This window comes from Castor canadensis, chromosome 11 (genome assembly GCF_047511655.1).
Source record: "Castor canadensis chromosome 11, mCasCan1.hap1v2, whole genome shotgun sequence".
Classification (NCBI taxonomy): domain Eukaryota; kingdom Metazoa; phylum Chordata; class Mammalia; order Rodentia; family Castoridae; genus Castor; species Castor canadensis.
In genome coordinates this window covers 35,050,484-35,064,194 of record NC_133396.1, presented here as the reverse complement: position 1 = coordinate 35,064,194, position 13,711 = coordinate 35,050,484, and the positions used below count along the sequence as shown (strand labels likewise).

General features: G+C 41.3%; 1 long non-coding RNA gene across 1 annotated transcript in view; it reads right to left on the bottom strand.

The window, feature by feature from the left end:
- Positions 1 to 13,711, bottom strand: part of LOC141414047 (uncharacterized) — a 49,883-nt gene that overhangs the window by 25,989 nt on the left and 10,183 nt on the right. The window lies entirely within an intron of this gene.

Below are 13,711 nucleotides of genomic sequence, written 5' to 3'. Positions count from 1 at the left end.
TCACCCATATTGCATCCTGGTATAAGACGCATAAGGAGTAGTAGTGAAGAACTAAATTTTTCTTTTAAAAACTGTCAAAAGCTCACTACATCAGCATCCAGCAACAGGAGGAGAAATGTCTCCAGGCTACTACACTCCCCTGTGAGCCAGGTTTTAATTTGTTGAGAACGGGGGAAAAGCCTATAAAAGTCTTGGCAAAATACAGAGCTGCTAATTTAATCAATTTCAGTAGTTAAAGCAGTGATTTCAAGTGCTAACACAATCTGTTGGAAGAACTAATTTCCAAGGTAGGGGAGATTCATTTATTTCTGCTTTTTCTTCCCAGTTTTCTAGTCTAGGGGTATGTGGGAAGCTATCATGCGCTGAAAGACCTCCTCCCAAGACTTAGGCTGTGACTCAAACCCCCGAAGGAGCAGAGAAATAGGCTTTCCTGCAGCCTGGGACAGGCTTTCCAGGAGCAGATGAAGAAGACCTCAACTGATCAACACCTGTGGTAACAGAGACCTGCCTGAGAGCACAGACAGAATCACAGGAAAGGGCTGGGGGCCCTCTGTGCATCCCCTGAGAGAGAAGGGGCACTCTGCCTCTCACTGACTCTGACATCAACCACTTCTCATGGCCTCTCATCGCTGAGTTTCCTCCACAGCTGTGTAGCAGCACCAGCTTGTGATATACTAACAGATAGGTTTCTAATTCCTGGCACTTTTATATCCCCTCTTCAAGCTGCATCGATTACCTGGGGAATGGTTGCTACAGCAGAGAAGACCATTTGAGTGTGGTAAGCCCAGGCCCTGGAAATCTCAGAACATGAATAATTTGGAAGATCTCTGTGCCACTTGTGAGACTAGATAAAATCTACTTGGACCACAAGGATGAAAAGAGAATCAGAAGGAAGGCCAGGCATGGTGGCTTATGCCTGTAATCCTAGCTACTTGAGAGGCAGAGGCAAGGAGGATTGTGGTTCAAGACTAGGTCAGGCAAATAGTTTTCAAGACCCCATCTCAATAGAAAACTCTGGGCATGGTGGCATGTTCCTGTCATCCCAGCTATGCAGGGAAGTTCAAATAGGAGGATCAAAGTCCAGGTCGACCTGGGGGGAGGGGAGAAGCAAGTAAGACGCTATCTTTAAAATAACCAACTCAAAAAGGGCTGGCAGAATGGCTCAAGTGATAGAGAGGTTGCCTAGCAAGGTGAGGCCCTGAGCTCAAAAGTTCAAACCCCAGGACAGCCAGTGAGAGAGGAAAGAAAGAGAAAGAAAATCAAAAGGAAAGAAGATTTATACCCTACTATGTTCCTAAGAAAGGATTCAGGGGCCTTTCTCAACCCTCCCACCCATGCTGGTCCTCCTCACCCAGCACAGAGGGCACAGAAGTATCTGAGCTGTGTGTGTCAGTGGATTGGGCAGAGGAGTCTCAGAGCATATCGTAGGGCCTCAGTGTGGTGTGGGGAGAAGGAAAAGGCTTTCCACAGACCTGAGATTAACAGAGACCTGGGCCAGGCACTGAGTAACCTTGCCTGGTTTTCTGCAGCCAGGAATGGTGAGGCACTGGGAGTAGGTAAATTACATGTCAAGAAAGTTTCCACCGTGAGGAAAAGACTGTAAAAGCCATATGGACCAAAGACAGAGGAGTCAGATAGGATCAGGTACATCTTGGCAGATGGCAGCACAAACGGATGAGCAAAGATACTTCCTATCCCCAACCTGATGCTGTGGCACCATGAAAGTCCCTGGATCTCAGCAGAAAAGAGCAGCAGGGACTCAACACTGAGTAAGGTTTAGTAACTGCCCTTTGAAAGAATAACATTCAAAAAAGAAACTGAACTGTGGAAAATGGAGAAAGGTACATTTCTTGCAAAACTGAGGCAGATCATGGGATTTCTGTGAGATGGATGGACTTGATAGTTTATCTATCTATCTAATAGATAGAATTTCCAATAGTTGTTCACCACAGACAAGATGATTTCTTAAACTGTCATATGTTTTAAACGTTGAGTTGGACATCATGTAGGAGTGTGAAGAAAGGAACATCTTTGTTGTGTTCTGATCAGTATCATCTTCATATTGGAATCACAGCTTTACTGTGTGTCTTTGGGGGTGGGGGTAACTATTTTACTTAACTTTATTCAAAAATGGTCTGATTGATCAAGATTGTAGAAATAACTGAAGGATTGTATTAGACCACGTACTTTCACTAACTGCTCAGTTGGTGGACTGACAGAGCACTGTGATACTGTTCTTTCAGTTTCTGTGCTAAAGTAATCCTGAATGTCATTACCATCATTCACCTCCTGTCAACTTTTATGTCTCTGCCATACCATGATGACCTGGGATAAAGCAGTGCGTGAAGCAAGTTTTGTCTGAAGTTGTAGATAAGACAAACAGAGGGAATTTCAGAAAAGCATCTCTTTCAGGTCTTGCTTCCAAACTGGTCTATGGCCAAATCATTCAAGATGAATATAAACTGGGCACCAGTGGCTCATACCTGTAATCCTAGCTACTCAGGAGATAGAGATCAGGAGGATCATGGTTTGAAGTCAGCCTGGGCAAATAGTTTGCAAGACCCTATCTTAAAACACCCATCACAAAAAAAGGGGGGGTGGGGTTTGGTGGAGTGGCTCAAAGTGTAGGCCCTGAGTTCAAACCCCAATACCCTCCTCCAAAAAAAAAAATGAAGAGTGTGCTCAACATAGTAGCACAAGCCTGATCCTAGCTCTTAGGAGGTAGAGGCAGGATTGTGAGTTTGAGCTTGCACTACATAATGAGACTCTGTCTCAAAAACATTAAAAAAAAAAAAAAAGAAAGAAAGAAAAGATGGTCTATTACATTGTGGGGGGCAGGACTGGGGTTTGAACTCAGGGCTTCGTGCTGGCAAATCAGGCACTCTACCTCATGAGCCACATCTCCAGCCCGTTTTTGCTCTGGTTATTTTGGAGATGGGGGGCTCTCATGAACTATTTGCCTGAGCTGGCCTTGAACCATGATCCTCCGATCTCAGCTTCACAAGTAGCTAGGATTAGAGACCTGAGGAACTGGAGCCTGGCTAAATGGACTTATGAGAAGTGAGAGAGGGCTTATGAGAAACCCAAGTGATAGAAAGTTTGCTTTGTGTTCTCATGACATTTTTCTTTTGGTGGTACTGGGGATTTGAACTCAGGGCTTTGTGCTTGCATAGCAGGTGCTCTAAAGCTTGAGCCACACCTCCAGTCCATCTATTCTTAGATTCCCAAGGAAGACAATCTCTCATAACCTGTTTCAACATATGTTCTATATTTTGAAAATGTTCTTCCTTTCATGAAATTCAAACCTAAATCTGTCCCTTTTTGGTCTCAGTGAATTGCGATTTAAAAAAATACATTATAGCCAGATAGGTTATAAAATCTGAGCACTTGGGAGGCTAAGGAAGATTGCAAGTTTGAGGTCAGCCTGGGCTATATAGTGAGACCATGTTATCAAAAAAAAAGCAAACAAACAAACAAACAAAAAATACATTATACAATTCCACTTTGAAATACTGTTTTTGGCTTAAATACTGCATTTATTTGTTTGGCAGAGTGGCTCAAGTGTTAAAGTGTCTGCCTCGCAAGCATAAGGCTCTTGAGTTCAAATCCCAATACCACCTGAAAAAAAATGTTTTTAAAGCTAGCATTTATTATGCTGGAGATATTGGACCTTTCAGAGAGAGTCTCTGGCTTAGATGAGGGCTGTTCACTCACTCTGTCAGAGGCAGATTACTGATCCCAATGTGGTGATTTTCTCTGTGTGAGAACTATAGCCAGTGTGGCTGGATGGTTCTTGGAAGTACTGTCTGTCCCTCAGAAGCTGTGTGTGTGCGAAGAACCACAAAGAACTCCCTAGTTCTGCCAGTTGTGAGGGAGGAAGGAAAAAAAGCAGTAAGCAGAACCAAGGCAGGACACCCCATGCAGTGTCACCTGATGGATAGTAGCTGTGACAGGGGTAGCCAGAGCAGAGACTTTGGTGGAAAATATCTAGAAGTTTCTACATGAACTGTGTGGGTGGACTTTACACTGAGACAAGGATATAAGATGAAGACCATTCTATCCAGAGCTGCTGACAAAACCAAGAAAAGAATGGTAAGTGATGAAGATTAAAGGTTAGTGTAAATGTAAATGTGTGTAGGTACTTGGTGAGTTTTGTTTTTCCCAATATTTTTAATTACATGAGTGATATCAAAATATATCCTCCTTGCATGGAAAGCAAGAATTAGAATTATGTCTAATTTTCTCTTTGATCACTTCTCACCCATCCCCCATCCCCCCCAGGAGAGGGTCATTCTGTGTTTGGAGTGACTTTAGGCTATTCTAACCAGTGTAGCCCCTTCATCCTGAGGTAAGGGTGGTGGCCAGGAGAGATGGTGGGAGTGAGTCTGGAACTTCCTCTATTCTTGTATACATATTGGAGCTAAGGGGAATCACTGAGAGTGTCAAAGTCCAGGTCATAACCTAGTGCAGAGAAAGAACTTGTGATTTGGGTAGTCTTTCATATTTTTGATTTATAGAATTATCACCGATTTGTTTCCTTTTGCATGTCTTCACAAAAAAAATAGCTTCTTTGTACAATTATTTATTTATTTTGGTAGTACTGGGGTTTGAACTTGGAGCCTTGCACTTGAGTTCTACCACTTGAGTCACGCCTCCAGCCCTTTTTGCTTTAGTTTATGTTTCATATAGGGACTCATGATTTTGCCTGGGCTAGCCATAGACCTCAGTCATCCTATCTCTGCCTCCTGAGTAGCTGGGACCACCAGTGTGTACCAACATGCCAGCTTGTTTTGTTTTGTTTTGAGATAGGATCTCACCAACTTGTAAATGTGGTTCTTCCATCTCCACCTCCTGCACAGCTGAGATTACAGGCATGAACATCACACCCAGCCCTTTTTTAAATGAAGTTAACAGAAAGTATCTGAAGACCAACCAATCTGTCACCATTAAACTAGAAGTTTTTCATTCAATTTCTGTGTCATCAGCCTTTTCTTATTATCTCTGGAACACTGTATTTTCCGAATGGTCCCCTTTATTTCCCTGTCTCCTCATCCATCCATTTTTCCTCCTACAACTCCCTCCCCTCCAATTGCTCCAAGCATAGTTATACCTTTAGAGTGCCATGCTGCTTTGTCTTCAGCAGCTTCTCACTGTCTACAGAATGAAGTCCTTCCGAGCTGCTCAGATTGGCCCCCAGTGATACTTGCTAGCTACGTCCTGTAGAGTTCCTTTCTGTCTCAGCAGGCCCAAGACTGCCCCTGATGGAGTGTGTCGTGACTTGACCCCAGTTACTGGTTTTGTAGTCAGGAGAAGAGATGGTAATAGAACCTGTGGAGGGTGTGAGTTGTCCTACAAGGTAAGATCTCCCTGTCATCTTAAGAAAGAAGTGCTGGTGTCCAGCAGGAGTAGGCTTCAGACCATTACAAGAGACCGAAGAGAACTTTTAATGCATTGACCCAGAGGATTTTGAGTTCAATCTGAACATCCAAATCTCAGGATCCCATTCCTTCGGGATCAGGGGCCTGGCTTTGGTACAGTGGATCTATACAGTAACTCTGTTACTGTTATAATTACTTCCCACTCCCACTCCTCAGCACGTCTGTTGCCAGCCACAGCGGAGGAGAGTCACCTTATTTAACGCTAGGAAGGCCTCTGCTCTTCACATTTCACCTGGCATAGGTGATCAATAAACTTTAGCCTTTCGTGTCTTTTTCAACTGCATAAAAGCCAAAAGAAACAGCCATTCAACTCCAAGTCCTCATATAATTGCAACTTCCCTTGGAACTCCCCAGGGCCCCCTGCTCCATCCCCTTCCACCAGTGTCCATTCTAATTTCCTGCTGTTAGAAATATTAGCAATTACACCACAGCCTCTTGCTAAGTCTCAATTTCTACACTGGTGAGCATGTCTTTTTTGAAAACTGGACACGATCTTGGGTGAGAGACACAGTTCTTGCGAGCTGGAAACAATTCTCAGAGTGGTACTCACTCGAGAACCTTCACCAGCCAACACCTGCAGTACAGTGGGGATCGAGTATCTCAGTAATAAAGGGGGAGCCCCCATATAACCAGGCATCAGTACCCCCACTGAGTTTTAACAAGAGCTCTACACATGTTCACACACATCACAGTTTCAGCTTTCCATCATTATGAGACGCCTGAGATAATTAACTTATTTATAAGAAAAGGTTTCATTTGCTTCACAGTTTTGCCCCAGTCCAAGATCAGGCAGACCATTCCCTTGGGCCTTGACTGAGTGTACCCAGATGGCAGTGGCAGGGAGTACCTGGTCACCTGATAACCAAGAAGCAAGAGAGCACGAAGGGGCTAAGGTCCCACAACCCTCTTTGGGGACATGCCCTGAATGGCCTAGGGACTTTCTCCTTCCTCATAAAGGTCCATACCACCTTATAGAGTGCCGCCTTGCAGAACAAGACTTGAACACCTGGTCCTTTGGAAGCCAGTCAACATCCAAACTATAGCAATTGGCTTAAGACTTGTTCTCAAACTCTGTGTATATCAGGGCCACATGGCCCCACCTTACTGGATGCTACCCCTATTTCTGACTGTAGGACTGGAGTCTAAGAATTGACATTTTTAACAACTTTCTAGGTGACACCAAGTTATTGCTTTCAGACTCCACTTGAAGAGTGACTGGTTTAAATACACACATCTAACCCTATGTACCTGGAGACAAGCAGTGACTGCAGCTGGCTCAGCTCCTCTAAGGTGCAGTTAAGACCTGGGCTCTTTCCCCTCCTGCTCTGCCATCAGCAGCACATTGGCCTTTGTCTTCATGCTGGTTGCTCTGGCTTCAAGATGGCTTCTGTAGCTCCAGTTATCACATCCAGGCAGGAGGGAAGGGAAGAAGGGAGCCCCAGCCATGATCTGTTTCTTTTATGATGCAACAAAAGCCTTTTTAGGACACCCTCACACCCATAGACCTCTTTTTTTTTCCATAAATCCATATAAATTTAATTATTAAAGTGGTGTTTGTGATATGTTTATGGAGAAGTCAATTGATACAAAGAATGCAAGACAATCCCAAGTCTTCACTAAGAATATCACAAAACCACACTAAACAAAAAGATACAGGCCATGTGTGGTGACTCACACCTGTACTGGCAACTACTCAGGAGGTGGAGATAGAGCTGAAGGATCACAGTTCAAAGCCAGCCTGGGCAAATTGTTTGTGACATCTCAACGAATAAAAAGTTGGGCATGGTGGCATGCACTTGTCATCCCAGCTATGTGAAAACATAAATCGCAGGATGGTGGTCCAGGGTGGCCTAAGAATAAAGTGATATCCTATCTCAAAAATAACCCAAAGTAAAAGGGCTGGTGGAATGACTCAAGTAGTAGAATACCTGCTTAACAAGTGCAAGGTCCTGAGTTCAAACCCAAGTACTGCAAAAATAAAACAACAACAACAAAACACCTGAGAAGGAAACAAAATTAATCCAATCTCAAGCAGACAATAGTATTTGATATTAATACTATTAATATCAAATCTCACTAAATTCTTTAGTCTTATTTCTATGAAAAGAAACAAAGAAAACACATCAACGGCTTTTTGAATTTTTGTTTGCTTAGGCTTTTGCTTTCTGCTACTTTTTTGTACCTTATAGAATCAAGTGTGCAGACTTGTCTTTAGAACAGGGCACGTGATCAAGTTGCAAGGGGGCTGGGAGTTCTAGTCTTCTGATCATATAGCAGGAGGAGGGAAATGAGAAGAGGTTCAGAATGGATCCTGAGTTGACCACCTTTATCTTGACCTATGGAAGTAATCAAAATGGAAAACTGTTCAAAGGAACTTGGTGCTGAGGAGTAGGACAGTATATGGAGAGGACAGGTGTGGGACATGGTAGCAGCTAGATATATATGGAGGAAAAATTCCAAAAAGAATTATTAGATTCATTTATTTTTTTTGCAGTGCTGCTGTGTAGCCAGACTAGCCTTAAACTTGCTATCCTCCCTGCCTTTGCTCCCAAGTGTGAGATTATGGGTGTGTGCCACTATTCCTGATTTAGATTTGTTTTTAAAGGTAAGTATACATATTAGAATTTGCCAAGGAAACAGAAACAACAGAACCATATATATCATGCCCTTAGTCCAAATTGCTTAATTTTAGCTAGATTTTTTTAATTGATAAAGGATAAGGCTGAAGGCATGGCTCAAATGGTAGAGCATTTGCCTAGCAGGTACAAGGCTCTGGAGTTCAAACTACAGTACTACCGAAAAAAAGGAAAAGAAAAAAGAAACAGCAACAACAAAAAAAAGGAAGACACATATTCATATTCTAGCAGTTCAAAGAGATATCCAATAGAATATACTGCTTCCTGTCCCAGGTCTCCAGTGAGGAAGGGATGTTTTGAGCTCATCACCAGCAGCCTTTATGTTAGCTCTTCCAGCCCAACCATGGGCCTGTGTTTAGGTGCCTGGAAGAAAGAAGGACCCAAAATTAAGTGAAAGATCTAGCTTTACTACAATCTCTGAAAGCATCCAGAGAGACAAGATGTCTGAAGAACAGTTTGGAAGGCCTGGCATCAGTGTAGCTCAAAGAGTGAGAAAATATTCTGTTCACTTTGGTAGGGACCCCACAGGTCTGTGACACTAAGAGGACTCTGGAGGATAGTGTCACATTGACACAGCAAAGCTTCCAGCTCATGAGTAGCTAGAATGGTGCAGGTCCAGGCCTGAGTCCCTGGGGAAAACAGGCACCAATGACTTCTAGGCAGGGGAACAGCACCACATGGTAGAAGCAGAAGACAGCATCAGGGGCGTGGCATCTGTAGAAGCCTCATCCTCATACGTAGCACAGATATCAGGACATCAGGAGGTGTCCTCTAAGAGCCTGGCTTTTAGATTTGGCCTTCTGGGCTTAGGCATTGCCATTCACTGGTTCCTCCTGGCCCCTTCCGTGCAGGGTGGTGTGAGGATTTGCTCAGGCAACACTGAACAGCTGAAGTCAGTGTCTTGCACACAGTCACCTTTGGGGTTGCTGTTCTTATGAAGGGGCTCAATAAGATGTGGAGACCCCAGCAGAAGACCCTAGCGAAGAACAATGGTACAGGGGAAAAGGGGAAGGAGCCAGGAAATAACAGAGCTCTTTGCAGTAGGGCGGGAAGTGGGGAGACTGAGCAAGGAGAACACTGATTGTTTTTATGAGGGTGAATTCACCATTTTTACTCTCAGGCCTGAGACCTTGGGAGACACAAGCTATTCAGGGTAGACACAGAACGAAGCTAAAATTCACAGCAGAGTTTGAAGGCTTAGCTGAGGAGGTTGGATTTCATTTAAGAGGCTGTGTATTAAGATTAATCCAGAGCTCTGTGCAAAGAAGTCAGAAAAGGGGACATTTCCAGAAAGAGACCAATTAAAGGATTATTACCATAGACTGAGAGGGAAGGCATAAGGAGCTGAAATGGGATGGTAGCACTGAAAATGGAAACGAAGGGACAGATGTGAGAGAGCGAAGCTTGGCAACAGAGCTGGCTCAGGATATAGAAAGCATCTGCTTACCAAGCCTTCAATGTGTTCAAGTCCAGACCCTAGAGAAACTCTGCAAACCAGCACCTTACCCTATGCCATCCAACAAGCTACTGCATTTTGCTGGTGTTGTTCATGTGCACTGCTTTAAACAATTTCCCAGACTAAACTTCTAATTATTTCTTTAACATTGAATGATAATTTGCTAGCACAAATATCTTAATTGACTTCTTATTCCCAGATCATTTTACACATGTAGAACTTAAGTGATTTTACATGTTGAGGCATTAGAAATCAAAGAAATTATTAATAAAGCATGTGATAAGTGGTGAATATTGTATACTTAATAAAGTTCACCATCGTTTCTGTACTGCTGCTAACAGATGTCCCTTTCTCACATTCATGTTTATTTTCTTTTCATATTGATTTAAAATATTTATTCTCCTTTCTAAGAGAATTTGTAAATGAATTTTAAAAATCAGGAGGAAAAGAAAAGAGGTAAGACAGATCAATCACTAACAAATTATAACCAGATCACCAGGATTGGAGAAAAGATGTGATATCAGTGGCCATTACTTGCCACTATCCTGGAATTCAGAATTTTAATGCTAAATTCAGAATCAAGAATTAGAAACATTTAAAATTATGTATATGGCTGACAGGGTGGCTCCAGAGGCAGAGCACCTGCCTAGCAAGTGTGAGGCCCTGAGTTCAACCCCAGTACCACCAAAATAAATACATAAATAAAAATGAAATTGTAGTATAAATGTGTAAGTCTAAAGGTGCAATTTGTCCAGTTATCCAGAAATGAAACTATTTAATACTATTATGTAATATTAAGTGCAATTTTTTTCTCATCAGTTATCTTAGGGTAACATTACCTACTTCCCTCTATTATCGTGAGGATTAAATGAAGTAACTTCTGTTAAACCATACGGGATGATACACATGTCAAATGTTATTTTTCTGGTTGTCTAAAATACAGAGACTTACAGTATGTTTAATTAACATTCATGCAGAAATTAACCCATACAAGGAATGGATCTGAATTGAACATTCTTAGGTAGCTGTGTCATGAAACATTTCTCAGCCACTTTGGGGCAGGAAGGTAATACACGCCATGGACCCAAGTACTTTGCCGCTGGTATCAGCAAGCATGTAGCACGGGCAGCTTGCTTCCAACAGGCCCATCCTCTAAAATCGTTTGAAAGCATCATCAATATTTTTCATTGAAAAAGGACTTGTAGGGACTGGGGTGTAGCTCCGTGATTCAGGATGTGCTTAGCATGAACAAGGCCCTGGGTTTGATTCCCAGCACCAAAAAGGGAGAAGAGAAATTTTATTAATTTATTAAATCAAATAATTATTGAGTACCTCTTCTGAAGAGGTAAGCTCTAAGTCATAGTCATTTAAAGTTGGGCAACTCACTTGCTGTGTGGTATCATCAGTAAGAGAGGAGAATGTGGGGCCTGACAGACGTGGGTTTGAATCCTGGCTCTATCCATACCTAGTTTTGTTCCTTTGAGAAAAGTGCTTAAGCTTCTCTCAAAGTCAGGTCCCTTAGCTATAGAATAAGAATTTCATAGAGTTAGGGTTTCTTTGATGATTAAATGACATAAAGTGTAAAATAGTTTGTAGTTTTTGGCACAATGTCTATAGTATATGCTAATATGGGGTCTACTAGTCCTTTCCCTACACTTAATGTCATTATTAATGATGCTTTGCAAGAAGAATAGATAGATGCATTCAGTAAATGGGGTTAGAAAAAGTGGATGGTCCCACAGAAAAACTTATATTTGATTCTTACCTCACTCTTTATCTCAAAATAAATCCCAAGTAGATAAAACATATAAACATAAAAAATAAAAGCATAAAAGTTATAGAAAAAAATTTAAATATTATTAAAATATTGTCTAAGTATGACACAAAACCTAGAAGCTATAAAAAGTAAAGTTGATAAATTCAATCCCATAAAATTTTTTTAAAAATTCTTCATGACTAGAAACACCATAATCAAAGGACAGAGTTAAAAATGGGAAAATTTTAAAAATGTATCACAAAGGTGTAATCTCCCTAAAGAGTGCTAACAAATCAATTTAAAGAGGTAGCAATAACCCAGTAAGGCAGGAGGACTGTGATTTCCATTCCAGCCCTGTCAAGAAAGAAAGAAAAGAAAAAGAAAGAATGGAAGGAAGGAAGGAGGGAGGGAGGGAGGGAAGGAAAGAAGGAGGGAGGGAAGGAGGAAGGAATGAGAAATGAAGGAGGGAATGAAAGAATCTAACAGATACAGAGGATAAAAACAGAGACTTCAGAGAAAATACCAATAAATCAATGCTCAACTTCTCTCGTAATATGAAAAATGCACATTTAAACTGCAATTGAGACACTATTTTCTCCCAGTAAGACTGGCAAAAAAGCAAATAAGCTGATTCCACATTGTATTGGTGTAATGTAAGAAAAACAGAAATTCTCAACACTTTTTGAAGTGGATGAAAACTGTTGTATCTCTGGGGTCATTGTGAAATATCTAGAATCTAGGAAAATTACACACACATGAATTCTTTGAGCCCACTATCCACTTGTAGGATTCCATCTTGCAGTTATACTTTCATGGTGCAATCTAACACATATACAGATATTCACTGTAGTAATGTTTGCAATAGCAAAACATTGGAGATCATTTAAATAAATTGTGGTATATACAAAAAGTGAAATACTACCTGCTCATTAAAAGAGAGAGAAAAAAGGCTGCATGTACATAAATGTCCCTGTTATCAATTGCTGTGTGACAATCCACCCCATGACTCAGTGACTGAACACAATTACTATACTCTCCCATCATTCTGTGGAAAATTTGCTCGGTGGACAATCCAGTCTTGGAGTTTTCCTGTAGTATGATGGTGGATGAATAGGAGTCATCTGAAGGCGCCATTGGACTGCATGTCCTTACATTGTCTGTATCCTTTTTGGAGTAGATGGAGTAGCAAAGAAGCCAGGAATCCCTCTCCATGCAACCTCTCTTCAGGCCTAACCCTGGGCCTCCTCACAGTCCACAGGACTTGGACACAAGGGTCTGCGCTTCCAGACAGGCATTCTGGGACATTGGAAACAGAAGGTGCCAGCCCTTGTAAAGTCTGGCACAGTGTTTCTTTTGCTACTTTCAGTCACAGGACCATGCAGATGCAAGGGGAGGGAAAGTAAATTCTGCAGGAAAAATGACCAAGATTTTCCTGGCTATCTTTAATTCACAACTAATATGAAACACTTCCTAGGTATATTAAGTGAGGAAAAAAGGGGGATATAAAAGAATGTGTATTCAGAAGTGCACATTAGAAAGAAAGAGAATGCTTTTAGTGTCCAGTATTTGCACAGATAATATCTGCAGTGATGCACATAAAACTGGGAACAGTGTTTTGAGGAAGGGAAATTATCTGACAGGGCTAGAGAGAGAAGAATTTTTATTGTATACTTGCTATATGTTTTTAATTTTATATCATGTACAGTATTACCTATTCAAATTCTAAATGAGTTTTTGTGGGATATAACATTTGGCACAATTTTTGTCATAAATGAAATAAATGTTGCTCATAATGGATAATCTGATAATACATATAATCAATTTTTAAAATATCAGTTTAGGGCTAGCTGAGTGACTCAAGTGGTAGAGCATCTGCCTAGCAAGCGTGAGGCCCTGAGTTCAAACCCCAGTACTGTAATAAATAACTAAATTTTATATATATATATATATATATATATATATATGAAAGAGAGAGAGAGAGACTCATTGTATAATCCATGCTGACCTTAACTTCCTTCTGCCTCAATCTCCTCAGTGCTGGAATTACAGATGTGCACCACTACACCTGGTTTTGAAAAATCTGTCTAAAATAAGATTCAATTAAAATGAAACCAGTGGCCAAAGCAGTGTAACTGCTTAATAGAACATAAACCACAAAAAAAAGTGATCTACAGAAAATGATCACAGGGCTAATTTCCACATGCTTCACATTTTTCATAAACACAGTAAACATTCACAAAAACATTCTTCCAACAAGTTATATGGTTTTTCATTTAAAATAGTGCAAAACTGGACACAGTAGTTCATGCCTATAGTCCCAGCTATTTGGGAGGCTGAGGTAGGAGGACTGCTTGGAGACTGGGAATTGGAGTCCAGCCTGGGCAACATAGTAAGATCTTGTCTTTAAAAGATAAGTGCAAAACTT